This window comes from Rhipicephalus microplus, chromosome X (genome assembly GCF_043290135.1).
Source record: "Rhipicephalus microplus isolate Deutch F79 chromosome X, USDA_Rmic, whole genome shotgun sequence".
NCBI lineage: Eukaryota > Metazoa > Arthropoda > Arachnida > Ixodida > Ixodidae > Rhipicephalus > Rhipicephalus microplus.
Window position 1 is genome coordinate 118140752 of NC_134710.1, and position 17435 is coordinate 118158186.

A 17435-nucleotide genomic window follows, 5' to 3' on the forward strand; every position below is an offset into this window, starting at 1 on the left:
GTTCCAAACTTGACATGTGGGGTTTAACGTCCCAAAACCACCATATGAGTATGAGAGACGCCTTAGTGGAGGGCTCCCAAAATTTCGACCATCCGCGGTTCTTAACGTGCACCCAAATCTGAGCACATGCGCCAATAGCATTTCCACATCCACTGAAAATGCAGCCGCTACAGCCGGGATTAGATCCCACTACCTGCTGGTCAGCAACCGAGTACTTTAGCCACTAGACCACCGCGGTGGGGTGGTAGATCCAAAGTCACCAATCTGTTACACACGGATGAATAGAAAGGTAGAATATTGAATAATATATGCAAGAAAATATATGAACACATTCACACAAGCGCTCAAAGAATATCTCTGTATACGTGCCTCAAAATTGAGGGACTGTTAAGCTTCGCCTCTAAGAGTTGAACGCAATAGCGATACCCTGTTCCTAGGGTGCCGTTCAACCACATAGTGCATACTTTTTATTGTATGATATCACTAGAGAAGTTTAAATTATGGTTTATTTAAATGAAATATATAGAGTTGAAAGTGGCTTCAGTTAGCGAAGTTTTCGCATATGGCTGCATTTTGTGTAATGGATAGCATGTTTTAAACTACGAAAAATTATGAATGTACGTACAATGTTTTCGACCTTGCTAAGCACCCACTACGTGGCCTTAATGGTATACCCGCATTAACCTCTTTGCAATCTGAAATGGGTGGCTGGCTTTATACCGAGATTGATTGATTGGTTGATATTTGGGGTTTAACGTCTCAAAACCACCATATGAATATGAGAGACGCCGCAGTGGAGAACTCCGGAAATTTCGACCACCTGGGGTTCTTTGACGTGGACCCAAATCTGAGCTGACGGGCCTACAACATTTCCGCCTCCATCGGAAATGCAGCCGCCGTAGCCGGGATCCGAACTGCTTTATACCGAGAAGGCGTTATGATAAACGCATGTTTTGACACCCAATAACTTGTATACCACGCAAATATACTACGATATTACATGTTGTATATTTAAGCCTACATAGAGGAAGGACATGAGTGTCAATTTCACTGCATTTCTAAGTAGATGTGTGGCTGCGTGGTAGAACTCCTGCTTGCCACGCCAACAGCCTGGGTTTGATCCTCACTCAGACCCGGAACTTTTTATTATTAGTTGTATTTGCATCTTTCTCGTTTTCCAGTTCACGAACATGATGATTTTTTTGCCCAGAAATAATGACGCCCACGCTGGAATTTCTGCCGAACAAGCTCTTTAACGCTATCGCATTAATACCAAAAGTACCACACAGTTAATATAGAACGGTCACTATTTCGCAGGAATGAAAGAGTCCACAGATATCTTCATGATGACAACTCGGCCACGGTAAGGCATCTAATGATCAGTTAAGTTAATAAGGTGGCCTCAAACATTAGTGGGATATTACTAAGGAACTCATGAATAGAAATATCCGTTTCTCATTTTGTTATCCACTTAAGCATATCTATGTGGGCCGAAGAGCCACCGGAAGAGTCACAGGGGCTTCCGGACATCCAAGGTACTAGTAATCGCTTCAAAAAACTTTTCGAAAAGTGAAATTTTCGAATGATCATGACGTAATATTAAAATTTGTGCTGATTTTTATTCGACGATACTTCGCTACGAGCAGGTGCCATGTTCTTTAAAAAAGCAACGGAACGAACAAGATGAAATGATGACGACGACGACCCAATATGAAAAAAGCATTAAATGCTACCCATACGTATAGACCTATTCCACGTGTGTAAACAGCGGTAGGCGCCATTGGCATTCTGGGGCTCTTGCAGCGATGTAGAGGTGCGTATAGGCTTCATCCAGTCTAAAGCTCGCCACAACTCTCTATGATCACGCGAGAGAAAGGAGAAGAGAGCAACTTCATTGAGGTCTGTTACCAAGGTAGAAGCGATTGTCCACAGCAGCTGCAAAACTGCCTCTGAACACAGGGCGTCTGGGAGCCTCCCGCTTGAACACACGGGACACTGCCAGATGCGCTGTGCTTGAATGGTTAGCATGGCTAGCGTATAAGCGAAGTCACCAACTTTGATACGAATTCATTCGTACTTGTTCGTCGTTACGACGGCAAAACGTGTATGATAATATACACTTTCACCGAATCTCCTCTCAATAGGGAGATTTAGTTGCGCAGCCACAGCAGCCGCACGGACACAGCGTACGGCTGCTGCACACGCGCAACTAAATCTGCCTAATTTAGGAACAAAGTACTTATTAGCGTTGTTGGTTGGCACTGTCGAAACAAGACACCTCTTTCTCCAGGAAAAAGGCTTTGGTTTCTGCATCACAAGATGTCACCACCATATTTCTGCGTTTTTTTCGACCAGCAGATTGCTTTTTGAAATGCCGCAGTAACACACACACACACACACACACACACACACACACACACACACACACACACACACACACACACACACACACACACACACACACACACACACACACACACACACACACACACACACACACGCACGCAACATGCGCGCACGCACGCACGCGCACGCACGCAAACACGCGCACGCACCGAGAGAGACACACAGACACACACGCGCACGCACCGAGAGAGACACACAGACACACACGCGCACGCACCGAGAGAGACACACAGACACACACGCGCACACACCGAGAGAGACACACAGACACACACGCGCACACACCGAGAGAGACACACAGACACACACGCGCACGCACCGAGAGAGACACACAGACACACACGCGCACGCACCGAGAGAGACACACAGACACACACGCGCACGCACCGAGAGAGACACACAGACACACACGCGCACGCACCGAGAGAGACACACAGACACACACGCGCACGCACCGAGAGAGACACACAGACACACACGCGCACGCACCGAGAGAGACACACAGACACACACGCGCACGCACCGAGAGAGGCACACAGACACACACGCGCACGCACCGAGAGAGACACACAGACACACACGCGCACACACCGAGAGAGACACACAGACACACACGCGCACGCACCGAGAGAGACACACAGACACACACGCGCACACACCGAGAGAGACACACAGACACACACGCGCACGCACCGAGAGAGACACACAGACACACACGCGCACGCACCGAGAGAGACACACAGACACACACGCGCACGCACCGAGAGAGACACACAGACACACACGCGCACGCACCGAGAGAGACACACAGACACACACGCGCACGCACCGAGAGAGACACACAGACACACACGCGCACGCACCGAGAGAGACACACAGACACACACGCGCACACACCGAGAGAGACACACAGACACACACGCGCACACACCGAGAGAGACACACAGACACACACGCGCACACACCGAGAGAGACACACAGACACACACGCGCACGCACCGAGAGAGACACACAGACACACACGCGCACACACCGAGAGAGACACACAGACACACACGCGCACACACCGAGAGAGACACACAGACACACACGCGCACGCACCGAGAGAGACACACAGACACACACGCGCACACACCGAGAGAGACACACAGACACACACGCGCACGCACCGAGAGAGACACACAGACACACACGCGCACGCACCGAGAGAGACACACAGACACACACGCGCACGCACCGAGAGAGACACACAGACACACACGCGCACGCACCGAGAGAGACACACAGACACACACGCGCACGCACCGAGAGAGACACACAGACACACACGCGCACGCACCGAGAGAGACACACAGACACACACGCGCACGCACCGAGAGAGACACACAGACACACACGCGCACACACCGAGAGAGACACACAGACACACACGCGCACGCACCGAGAGAGACACACAGACACACACGCGCACGCACCGAGAGAGACACACAGACACACACGCGCACGCACCGAGAGAGACACACAGACACACACGCGCACGCACCGAGAGATACACACAGACACACACGCGCACGCACCGAGAGAGACACACAGACACACACGCGCACGCACCGAGAGAGACACACAGACACACACGCGCACGCACCGAGAGAGACACACAGACACACACACGCACACACAGATACATACATACATACATACATACATACATACATACATACATACATACATACATACATACATACATACATACATATGTGGCGAATTCGCTGAGTATCGATGTGGGACACTATTTACCAGTCCGTTACCAGACAGGTTAGAGTGACGTTGCGGAGACCAGGCTCCGTGTTCTGGCTCCTTATTCACGTTCTTTGATATCTTCATACGAGCTTGCGGTACAGATTCACAGCTGCTCCAGCATGTGGGCATGAAATTATGCACCCAATAATTATAACACGCTTCACACTGTTTTGGATAATAAATGCAGGTGGCCGTATAAAACAAGCTTGCACTAGCGGCTAGTAAGAATATTAAAGAACCATCCGAAATATACTATAGCTGAGGCTGTTTCAAACAATGGACATAATTGTGCTTGTAAAAGGTCGTAATGGGCCATCTACAAGCAATGGACGTAATTGTGCTCGTAGAAGTGAGAGCACTTGAATGGAGGAATAGGATTTGATCTTGATGGCGCATACTGGCATTCGACGATTCGTAGAAGAAATGTAGTGCTCCAAATCAAGGCGTTTGAACTGACCGATGTTATATTGAATCTGTGCAAGTGCATATTAGTGCCAAGGGGCACGGTAACGAGCACAAGACTGGTGCGGGAGCTTTAAAGTGCGGAGCTGTCGTGCGCTGTCGTCGTCGCTTGGCGTAGTGCAGGCAAAAGCATATATATATATAGCACAGCCAGCTGTAGCATATTGAGTGGGCTCTCACGCCAAAGAAGTCTTCGGCCTCTTGTTCTTTAAGCACCTTGATGAAGATAATAACGCGTCTTCATCTTATCGTCTAGCTAATTGATGAGGATTTGACATCATCATTTATTATCATTGTGTGAACAGTACTACTATGGCTATAAAGAAAAATGGCAACACTAACCACATATAGGAATCGGAAAAGAAAGCAAGCGAGAAACAAAGGAACAGTAGAAAAAAGTAGAAATAATGATAAATGAAGAGAAAAAGAACACTGAGAAAAACTGAAAAAGATGAAGTAAAAATGAAAAAGAAACATGGAACGTGGCCCAACTTTGTATTTTTTTCAAGATTGGCTCCACTAGGGAGATGCTGCCTTATTATTATTTGTTTCATGACGCTACCTACCATTGAGATGTAGCAGTGGCGTACGGCTAAATTTGAAATAACTGATCGCGATGTTAGCAAACTGACCGGATAAAAAGCATGCTCAATAACACCAGCAACAATAAATTATTATTAAAATGCTATTGGAGGCTGAGAAATTATGCTCACATCATCATCATCATCCTGACTACGTCCACTGCTGGACAGAGGCCTCTCCCATGTTCTGCCAGTAAACTCAGTCCTGTGGTTGCTGCTGCCATTTTATATCCGCAAAATTCTTAATCTCATTTGCCCACCTACTTTCTGTCTCCCCCTGACCTGTTAGCCTTCTCTGGGAACCCAGTCAGTAACCCTTAATGACCAGCGGTTATCGTGCCTACGCGCTACAAGCCCGGCCTATGTCCATTTATTCTTCTTAATTTCAGCCAAGATGTCCTGAACGCCCGTTTGTACCCCGATACACCCTGGTCTCTTCTTGTCACTTAGGGTCCCACTTATCATTTTGCTTTTTCATTGCTTGCTGCATCGTCCTCAATTTAAGTTGAAGTCTCTTGGTAATGCTCCAGGTTTCTGGTCCGTAGTATAAGTACAGGCAAGATGCAGCTGTTATATACCTTCTTCTTTGGGGATAGTGGCAGTCTACCATTCATGATTTGTGAATACTTGCCAACTGTGCTCCACCCCATTCTTATTCTTCTAGTTACTTCAGTCTCGTGGTTCGGCTTCGTGGTTATCACTTGTCTTAAGTAATAGTGCACATGAAGTTTATAACTTCAGGTGCACTATTAGCTATCTTGAAGCGCTGTTATCTTCCGAGGTTGTTGTACATTACTTTCGTTCTCTGCAGATTAATTTTAAAACCTACCTTTCTGCTCTCCTTGTATAACTGCGTAATCACGAGTTGCAATTGGTCGCCTGAGTTACTCAGCAGTGCAATGTCATCGCGAAGCACAGGTTAAAAAGGTACTCTTAGTTAACGCTTATCCCTAACTCTGCCCACCCTAGGCCTCTGAAAACCTCCAGCAAACACGTGGTAAATAGCATTGGTGAGATTGTATACCCCTGCCTTATACGCCCATCTTGATTGGTGCTTTGTTGCTTTCTTTAGGAAGCAATATGGCAGCAGTTGATCCCCTGTAGATTTCTTCCAGGATGTTTATATCTTCGTGGACACCCCGATTCTGCAGTGTCCGCCTGACTGCTGATATTTCTACTGAATCAAACGCCTTCTCGTAATCTATGAAGGCTATGTGTAGTGGTTAGTTTTATTCTGAGCATTTTTCTAATACCTGATTTATAGTGTGAATGTGGTCGATTGTTGAGTAGCCTGTTCAAAATCCAGCTTGTTCTTTTGTTTGACTGAATTCTAATTGTTAGTTGGGAGGCGGCCACGCCGCTCCAGCAGTAAACGTGACAGTCGGACCATGCCAACAGAAAAGAACAGCCAGTTTTATTCACACTCGTGAATATATATATAGGAAAGTAAGGGGGAGAGGGAAAGGGGATAAGATTGTGCACATGCGCACTTGAGAGCTTGGGTCGCATCGTTCAATGGGTTACAGCATTTCTTCCCCCTTAGTAGCCAAAACGCACGACCGGTTTCTTGGCTCGTGTGGAGCGACGTAGTACGTATGGTTGCGATTCTGGGGTACTCTGAGAGGTAGCCGGCGCCGTTGTTTCTAGTCGTACCGGCCCTGGGGAAACCGGTGTAGATGGCCTCGACATGTCGTCGGCTGCTGGCGTTTCATCTGGGCTCCGCTTGCGAACTTGATCCACGTGGCGGCGGACAAGGCCATCCACAGTCTTTACCTCCAGGAGGCGAGTGCCACGCGTGGCCTCCACTGTGCCTGGGAACCACTTGTCTCCGGCGCCGTAATTTCGCACGTACACGTAGTCTCCCGGTGCGAAATTCCAGCCTGGGTCACTCGCAGCTTTGGCAGGATAGACTCTGGAAGGAAAAGACATCTCCATTCTTGTGCGCAGACGGTATCCTAATAGCCTCTCTGAGGGAGAAGGACCCTCCTGGTGTGGTGCGTTCCGATAATTGCACAATACACGTGCCAGTGAGGTGAGGAGGCAAGTGCCGCCTATCTTCTTCAAGCCATCTTTGATAGTGCGCACGGCTCGCTCTGCTAGTCCATTACTCTGGGGGTGATAGGGAGGTGTTCGAATATGCGCAATGCCATTGCGCTCCATGAACTGCTCGAACTCTCGTGCCGTGAATGGCGTCCCGTTGTCAGAAACCACCGTGCGCGGTATACCAAAACGGCTAAATATCGTTCTGAGGGCCTCGACTGTGCTATGCGAGTTGGCCTGCGACACGGGAAGCGCCTCAATCCACTTGGTGTGCGCGTCGACAACGATGAGTAACATTTTCCCTTTTACTGGTCCCGCATAGTCCACATGTAGCCGCGACCACCTTTCGTGCGTCTCGGGCCAATTTACTGGTTCTTTTGCCTGAGCCATCGGCAACGCTTGCACACAGTTTTGGCATGTCGCCGCAACGCGCTCGATGTCTTGCTCTACGCCGGGCCACCAAAATAACGATCTGGCCTTCGCCTTCATGGTGGAAATTCCTTGGTGGGCTTCATGCAGTAGCCCTAGCAACTTCCCGCGTGCTGCTGTCGGCACTACAAAGCGATGGCCCCAGTAAAGAAGTTCTTCACTAACAGACAGCTCATGCCGCCTTTTGTAAAAATCGGCGATTTCTGTAGTTTCCGTGTCGAGTTTTTTCGGCCAACCTTCCCGGGTATACTTGCGTACCTGGAAAAGTACCTCATCCGCGACGGCGAGTGCCTGGAGTTCCTTCCATGGCAGGGCCGGCTGATCCCACTGGTCCAGGGTCAGAACTTGAGCTTCGTCCTCCTGGTCCACTTCTTCCTGGAACGGTTGGGGTAGACGGCTAAGAGCATCAGCATTGCACATGAGTTTACCCGGTCGATGTTGCAACCGATAACGGTAGGCACCAAGTATGATGGCCCAACGCTGAATGCGCGCAGCGGCCATAGCCGGCGTCTGACGATCCGCTCTTAGGAGACCCAACAGTGGTTGATGGTCGGTTAGAAGCGTGAACTGTCTGCCCAGCAGATAATCTCGGAATCGCGTGACGCCATAAACCAGAGCCAACGCCTCACGTTCAATCTGTGCATAATTCTTTTCTGCGGCAGTAAGCGTCCTGGATCGAAAAACAAGGGGCTGATACTGTCCTTCAATTCGGTGGAATAGTGCCGCTCCCACACCGTAGGGTGACGCGTCGCACTCCAGAAATAGCTCTCGTGCGGGATCGAAGTGAGTTAACACAGGCGCGGAACACAAAACGGCTTTTGCTTTTCGGAAGGCATCGTTTTCGCGCTCATCCCAAGACCATTTCGATTTCTTTTCCAGAAGAAGGTATAGGGGACTCAGGAGCGTGGACAGATTAGGCAAGAATTTATTGTAGAAAGTTAGCATGCCCAAAAAAGACCGCAATTCCGTGACATTGTGAGGAGTCGGTGCCAGCTTAATTGCTTCGATGTTCTTGTCTGACGGGTGCAACCCTGCCGCGTCAATTCTGTGTCCTAGATACGTAACTGACTCCTCACCTATTCGGCACTTGTCCGCGCGGAGCTTCACGCCGTACTCCCTGAACCGCTGCAAGACTGCTTGCAGGTTCGCAGTTGGCTTATCGTTCGCATCTGCTATCAGGACGTCGTCTAAGTACGCTTGAACCCCTGGGAGGCCTTGCAGCACCTGCTCAATTGTTCGTTGAAAAATCGCAGGGGCCGAGGCTATCCCAAACGGTAGCCTGTTATAACAAAAGAGGCCCTTGTGAGTGTTTATAACCGCTAACTTGCGCGAATCTTCGTCTAGAAGAATTTGGTTGTAGGCATCACGTAGATCCAAGATACTGAACTGCTGCCCTCCACGAAGCGTAGCGAAAATGTCGTCCACTACGGGTAGAGGATAACTTTCCATTTCACATACTGGGTTTAGAGTAACTTTGAAATCGCCACAGATGCGGACTGTTCCGTCACGTTTCAGCACTGGCACCACCGGGGTCGCCCATTCTGAATAGGAAACTGGCGTAATAATGCCTTCGGCCACGAGTCGATCTAGCTCGGCGGACACTTTGTCTAGCAAAGAAAATGGAATTTTTCTTGCCTTACAGAACCTTGGGGTTGCTCCGTCCTTTATATGAAGCCGTGCTGGTGGTCCCTTGATGGCTCCCAGGCCCTCCGCAAAAAGGTCTGCGTACTGTTCCAGCACGGGTGCCGCTGTCCGACTCTCCAGCTTCCCGTCCGATGAGAGTGACGCGATGTGAAGAAGCGGTGCCCCTTGTGTCTCGAGCATCTGTAACAGGTCACGGCCGCAAAGGCTAGGACCTTCGCAGTCTAACACAACGAGATCGCAGTCAACTGTTGCAGACTTGTAGGAAGCTTGCATTTTGACAATGCCCCGCACTGGTATCTTCCCAAGATAGCATGACAGAGTTAATGCAGCTTTACAAAGCGGTGGCCACTTATGACGATAGGCTTCGTATATCGCTTTAGGCACTACGCAGACAGGTGAACCTGTGTCGATTATCATATTCAGTGGCACTCCGTTCCATGTAACCTGCTTGTGTAGGGGCGGAACCAGGCTTCCATTACCCTTCACTGACCATATTTGTAGTGCGTTACAATCGTTATCTTCACTTTCCGCTGAACACTGTTATCGCGAAGGTTCTGTTGGTGGTGGCTGTCCGGGAGCATACTCGCGCCAAGTGACCTTGTCGCCCACATTTGTAGCACCTGCGCCGTCGTAATGAGCATTCCCTGGCTTGATGTCCCTGTTTGCCACAGCAGCTGCAGTGCTGCGATAAGCTGCTCTGTTCGCTCCTGCTGATTTCGGGTTGCCTGCTACGCTGCACGTTGAACACCCCAACGGCGTCACCTTGCCCGGTCATCTGTTGCGACCCTAACTCCGCGCTTTCGGCTGCTAGAGCTAGTGCTTCCGCTTCTGCCAGCGTCAAGTCCTTTTTGGCTAATAGTTGTTTCTGCAGGTTTTTCGAGCGCACTCCACAAACGATGCGGTCCCTCAGCATTCGCTCCAACATTGAAGAGAAGTTGCAGTTATGCGCTAGCTTGCGAATCTCGACGATAAACGCCTGCACGGACTCCCCTTCTTGTTGGTTTCGGTGAAAGAACTTGAACCTTTCTGATATCTCGTTAGGGGACGGATCATAGTGCTCGTTCAAGGTTGAAACAACTTCTTCGTAACTCAGCGAGCTTGGTTTTCGCGGTGCGATTCTGCCGCAAAGGATTTCAACGGTCCTCGATCCTAACGCAGCCACCAACAAGGCCCTTTTCTTCGCGTCGTCCGTAACTTCGTTCGCCTCGAAGTAGGCGTCAATCTTAACGAGATACGCTTGCGACTTATCTGTCTCCTCTGCAAAATCCGGAAGCTTGAGGGCCATGGCTGCGGGCGTGCTGATGGGCGTCTTCGTCTTGGTCTCGCCGCTGGCGCCCGGCTTACACGTATCGGTGGGTATTCTCGTCGCCACTGTTAGTTGGGAGGCGGCCACGCCGCTCCAGCAGTAAACGTGACAGTCGGACCATGCCAACAGAAAAGAACAGCCAGTTTTATTCACACTCGTGAATATATATAGGAAAGTAAGGGGGAGAGGGAAAGGGGATAAGATTGTGCACATGCGCACTTGAGAGCTTGGGTCGCGTCGTTCAATGGGTTACAGCACTAATGCTGTCTTATTTTTGTTAGCGATCACCTTTTAAATAGCTTGTATACAATGAAGAGCAAGATGATCGGCGTGTAATTCTTCAAGTCCTTGTAATCTCCTTTTTTTATGTATTAAGGTGATGTTAGTATTCTTCGAATATTTTTTATTTATTTAATTATTTATTTGGAAGAAACCTTACAGACACTGTAGGGTATTGAGTAAGGGGGAATGATACAATAACAGGTGAAATACAGTATAAACCACTCGAAAATACATTTAAAGCAACTGTACTATAAAAAAAACAACAGGGAACAAGCAGAGCAGTAAAACATGGTAAACAAGCAGAACAACAAAAAATCAAGACAGTATAAGTAAAAAGTGCGTTGAGACGGTCACGAAATATTTTATGGTCGCTTATCGAAGCAATTTCATCAGGAAGATTATTCTAGTAAGTTAGGGCATCAAGGTACAGCTGATATATTGAAAGCAGTCGTTTTACCAAAAATGCGCTTGAAACTAAGATGATTATGTAGTCTGGAGGACGTCCGTGTGGGCGTTCCGAGTGGTAATATACGAGGCTTATCATAATGGACATACTTAAGAAGCAGACAAATCAAAGCAATGTTGCGACGGAGATCTAGGTGCCGTAAAGAAATATTGCGCTTAATCTGTGTTATGCTGGCGCAACGATCGAAATTCTGAGTGATATACCGGGCAGCTCTATTCTGTATGCGTTCAAGCGTGGTTATTAGATAATCTTGGTACGGGGACCATATAGCACGTGCAAATTCTATTTTAAGGCGTACAGACGCCAAGTAAGCTGACTTACGAACGTCGGTAGTTGAATTTCACAAGTTGTGCCTCAAAAAGCAAAACGTTTTCGATGCAATAGCGCAAATATTCTTAATGTGCAGAGACCAAGAAAGGTTAGTTGTGAGGCTCACGCCTAGGTATTTATAGTTAGTGGTAGATGACAATGGCGTAATATTTATGTTGTATGCAAATATGGAACTATAACGCTTGCGTGAGAGCGATATAGTTTTACACTTATAGAAGGGTTCAGAGACATCCATTCGGTGCACCTTTCGGTAATAATGTGACAGTCATGTTGCAGAATAATATGATCGTTAGTGGAATTGATTGCTCTGTAAACAACACAAGCGTCGGCAAATGGTCGTATGCCAGAAGAAATGCCAGAAGGTAAGTCCTTAATTATTATTAGGAAAAGTAAAGGCCCGAGAACGCTCCCCTGTGGAACGCCCCACCGCGAGGGTCTAGTGGCTAAGGTACTCGGCTGCTGACCCGCAGGTCGCGGGATTGAATCCCGGCTGCGGCAGCTGCATTTCCAATGAAGGCGGAAATGTTGTAGGCCCGTGTGCTCCGATTTGGGTGCACGTTAAAGAACCCCAGGTGGTCTAAATTTCCGGAGCCCTCCACTACGCCGTCTCTCATAATCATGTGGTGTTTTTGAGACGTTAAACCCCACATATCAATAAAATCATTCCCTGTGGAACACCGGACGTGACCTCAGTAATGGAAGAATGACAACCGTAAACTGATGACGAAGTGACAAAAAGTTTCTAAGCCAGGAAAGGGTCAGTGAGTCTATACCTAAATTAGATAATTTGGAAATGAGACGACAATGTGCAACGCGATCGAAAGCCAAAGCGAACTTCTAAAAAATTGGCTTCTGTTTGTTTGATGTTGATCATGTTGTAGTGTAGTTCGGTGGTGAATTCGAGTAACTGTACTTCGCAGGAAAAACGTTTTCAGAAGCCGTGCTGTTTCTGAAAAAAAAGAAGTCATATTTTTTCGAGATGGGTGTAAATGTGCGAGGCAAATATGCGTTCAAGTAGCTTACATGATACCGATGTTAGCAATATTGGACGATAGTTTTCAGGCCGACGTTTGTCTCTGGTTTTGAAAATGGGGATGACTTTAGCGATCTTTCACTCTACGGGAAATACTCCAGAGGATAAGAACTGCTTAAAGATATGGTACAGAATTACACTTGACATAGATACTGTGTTTTTCATAGCTTAGTGTTAATATCGTTGATACCACACGCAGATGTTTTATTAAGTTTGTTAATGAGGCAAGGAACTGAGATATATATAGGTGCGATAAGTGGGTAGTTGTGTTTCGGACCCACTGGGATATCGGAATGGTCTTCCCTTGTAAAAACAGAAGCAAAAAAAGTATTGAATGCTGAAGAGAATTCCGCGTCTGTAAGAGGTTGTGTGTCGTCTGGTAATGAAATATTGAAACCGAGATTAGGTGTAATTGTTAGCCAAAATTTTCGCGGATTAGATTTCAGGAGAGAAGGAACAGGTCACTGGCTCTGTTTTTTGCATGACAGTAGAGACTCGTTTTCTTATTACGAAGTTTCCGGAGATTTTTATTGAACAATAGTTTATTCTTGTCGTTGTTTGGCGAAACGAAAGGAATATACTTGTCCACAAGACCCAGCAAACTTTTTATATAGTGTCTAGTTTTCATTAACGGAGAGTTTGGGAAAAGCTGGCAGAAGTGAGTCAGTTAAAAATATTTTGTTCGGTGATAATGAAGACGTATTTAGCCTTGTTGTAATCGTGAACCTTTTTGTAATCGTGAACAAGAAGGGAAGCCGGAGAGTTATTTGGAGCATCTTATAGTCACTAAATTTATCAGAAATTAACATTACGCTTACGGTTTCAGGTGCTGTAGTCAGCATCAAATCGAAAAAAAAAACTAGTGTCACGTGAAGCATTATCGATGACTTGAAAATGATTGAAGTACGAAGTCAAGTGAATGAAATCAGCTGCCTGCCTGCGCGGTGATGCCAAGCATGACCAATCAATTTGGAACAAATTAAAGTCACCGAGCAGATAAACATTCGTAGTTGAGCATTCCTTCATAGCAGCATTAATGCTTTCACGTAGATTATCAATAAATGAAGGGCGCATTTCAGGGGGTCGATAACACACACCAAGTAGTAAGTTTCCACAGGTAGTTTGACAGGCAGCTCAGACAATCTGAAGTGAAGATGAAGTATCGCCTTCATAAGACGAAGTAATTTTATTTATTTCAAGCAAGACATTACCGCCCCTTCTATCAATGTGATCATGCCGATAAATATTGAACAAGTCACCCTCCGGGAATATTTTACCGTCAGAGACAACATGGTGCAACCATGTTTCCGTAAGAGCTATAATATCGGGATATCTGTCTTCTATAAATGAGCGGAATATTTCACGCTTATTTAGAATGCTACGTATGTTAGTGTACGCTCTTGATAGCGAGTGCGATACATCTGTACGAAGGGGCGGTTTAGGAGCATGTGGACCAGTACTTTTATTTAGCTTTGTGCTACACAGAACAACGGTGTCAGTTTCAACATCGTAGATATATTGCTTGTTATAATGCGCATTTTGTCAAAGGGCAGTTTGCGGGGTTTTTCTTGCGCTCATGCATATTCCAGAAGCTTTTTCTTGCCAACCGAGTGCTCGGCGCAAAATCCTCACGAATAGAAAAATGGAAACCTTTTAGCTTCTTTGTGGATGCAAAAATGTTTTGTTTTTCCTTGAATGTGAAAAGCTTAGCAATTAGTGGCCTGCATTTGTCCTGAGTGAGCCGGCCAATTCTATGCACTCGCTCAAACTGGTCACTTGAAAAAGTAAAGTGTAACCTTTCAGCACAAAATTGAATGACCTTTTGCTCTGAATTAGTCCAGTCTTCACTCGCTTCATCAGTGATGCCAAAGAAAGAGTAAGTTTGACTTGCGCTGTCTGTTTTCAGCGTCCTCGTATCTGGCAGTTATTGATTTTAACTGGAGTGAGATTAACAGGATAGACTCAGGTGTGTCTGTTCCGTAAGCCTTATATGAACTAGTAGCAGATTCAAGAGACGCGACTTTATTTTAAGGCTTTTAACCTCAATGCCAGTGACAACCTGTCTCTCCTTTATCTGTTTTAGTTCTAAAAATGCAGCTTGGCCAGTACTATCCTGCACACAATGTCTAATACAGAATCTTGAGGTCCAGGGTTGAGTTCGACATTCCCTGATAGCAAAAGTTTTAACGAGACACAGATATAAGCATGAAGTTGCAGGAAGCAGTTTAGCACATGCTTTACATTGTCACAGAACTCAGTTGGGCACGACACCGCTATTAAACAGCAATCATCACACCTAATGCCACTGGGGTTTTCCAAGTAATCAACCTGTAACAACAGAAGCGGTGAGCGTCCCATTGTCGTGGTGGCGTCGTGCCAAGTGATTGTGACAGTCTTTTATCACGTACTCTGGATCGGATGTTCTTGTCAGTGCATCGCCCACGCCACCAGGTGGTGATTCCGTCACCAGCCAAGATTGGTGTAGCGTACCGCGCAGGTGCTTCACTGGTCTGAAGAAGGTTCATGATTCCGTCCTTGACAAGGCTCGACGAAGAACTCCATGCATGCGCACCCGGGATACGTGGCACATCCACGAAGCCATACCGCAGAAGGACGGGATGCCACCAGGACAGCCCGAGCAAGAGGAACTGTAACAACAGAAGTTGTGAGCGCCCCATTTTCGTGGTGGCGTTGTGATCGTGGTACGTTTCCCGTCTGGTACTTTTCCCATCAGGCGGCACTTCGTAAACAGGGTGGCTAATTTTCCAGCACAATCTGTCCTCCGTCTTTCAGCAGATCTGATGTTACCTGTTCCTCAGCAGCAGCTTTGCCTCTTTGCATTCACTGCAACACTTCTCTTGCTTCTTCTATCATTACTGATGGGGTGCCATCTGGGATACTGCTAGTTCTTATAGGAAGGTCGTGGCTGGCTCACATGCATATATATATATATATATATATATATATATATATATATATATATATATATATATATATATATATATATATATATATATTGATTGATATGTGGAGTTTAACGTCCCAAAACCACTATATGATTATGAGAGACGCCGTAGTGGAGGGCTCCGGAAATTTAGACCACCTGGGGTTCTTTAACGTGCACCCACATCTGAGCACACGGGCCTACAACATTTCCGCCTCCATCGGAAATGCAGCCGCCGCAGCCGGGATTCGAACCCGCGCCCTGCGGGTCAGCAGCCGAGTACCTTAGCCACTAGACCACCGCGGCGGCGCATATATATATATATATATATATATATTACAAAACTGCAAAAACGAAAGGTTTACAAGTGGGGAAACACAACAAGTTAGCTCCGCCGCAATAAAACTAAGTGTGTGGCGAAGCAAACCAAAAAAATCAGAAAAAGTCTTTTTCACGAAGCATAGTGTGCGTAAAAAAAACGCATTTTTTGTTGTTTATTGAAGATAGGTTTCATGGTCCCCCCTCCTCGAAAATCCATGGACGCTCGGGGTCCACGCTCTCCTAGTTTAGAACTACAGCGGAAGGGTTTTCGAAACGTCACTTATTGAACACTGCGGTGCTACTGTAGCTTACAAAACACTAATACGGCTGTCATTACACACGCACTTAAAATCCTCGGCCAGTTTACCTTTCATATGCCCTTGAAATTGATCAGAATCTTCTTATCTTACCATCTGTTTTAGCCACTCAGCTTTTCCATATGACACCAACATCACTTCCTTCAAAGCTGAATACAGGCAAGTTGCTATTGCCATTTAATTGCTTGGTTAACCCTTTCAGCAATAATATGTTTTTGACTAGCAGATAACCTTTGGCTTGTAGGTATCGCCTAACTACAACCTAAAAAATAAATATGAGACGTTCTGAGCACCACATCCCTATATAGGAAATATAACATCACATACAAAACAGGGTGCTTCAGCTAAATATATCCGGAGTTTAAAAATATGACGACGCACTGTATGACGGCACTACTAAACCAGTGTAATTACTATTGCATTAAGCTAGGCAAAATATTTTCTTTTGTTCTGGTTATATGCTTTATTACAAAAGATAACCAACTTATGAAGCAACTAAGCTTGACGAAAAAACTTCCAGTAGGAAAGTGGCAATAAAATGGTTCGAAAAACGTCCTTATAGACAATTTCTAACTTTCTGCCTATTAAAGATTATTGTTACTATACTTACTGAAGATGTCCGCGAAATGAAAAAAAAAAGAACACTCTGTGATATGCCCTCGCGCTCCGACACGGCAGTGCTCCCTAACGTTCTGCGTACAAATGATACGCTTTGCTCGCGTTAGTTCATTACAGCGATAAACAGATGCAGCGGTTATGGCTTATGTTGCCACAAGGAACGAGTCCGTCATCGTACAGCTATAGCCGTCGTCGCTGCACTGTGGCCCTTTAAGTGGCGGCACACTCGGCCTAATGCTATGGCCGCACGTGCAACGATAGCAAGCGCGTGCGACCAAAGTGTGTGACCGCGTGACATAGCGGGCATGTCATGCGGTTTTTTAAAGTTTGGAACACTTCTGGGCAACGTTTCTACAACTAGGTTCTAGAAACGTTGCTTCTGGGGGTGCGCACGAGGGGAAAGGGGTGGGACGCGATGTCTGTGCCCCTCATTACCCCCCCTCCCCGTATAGTCAC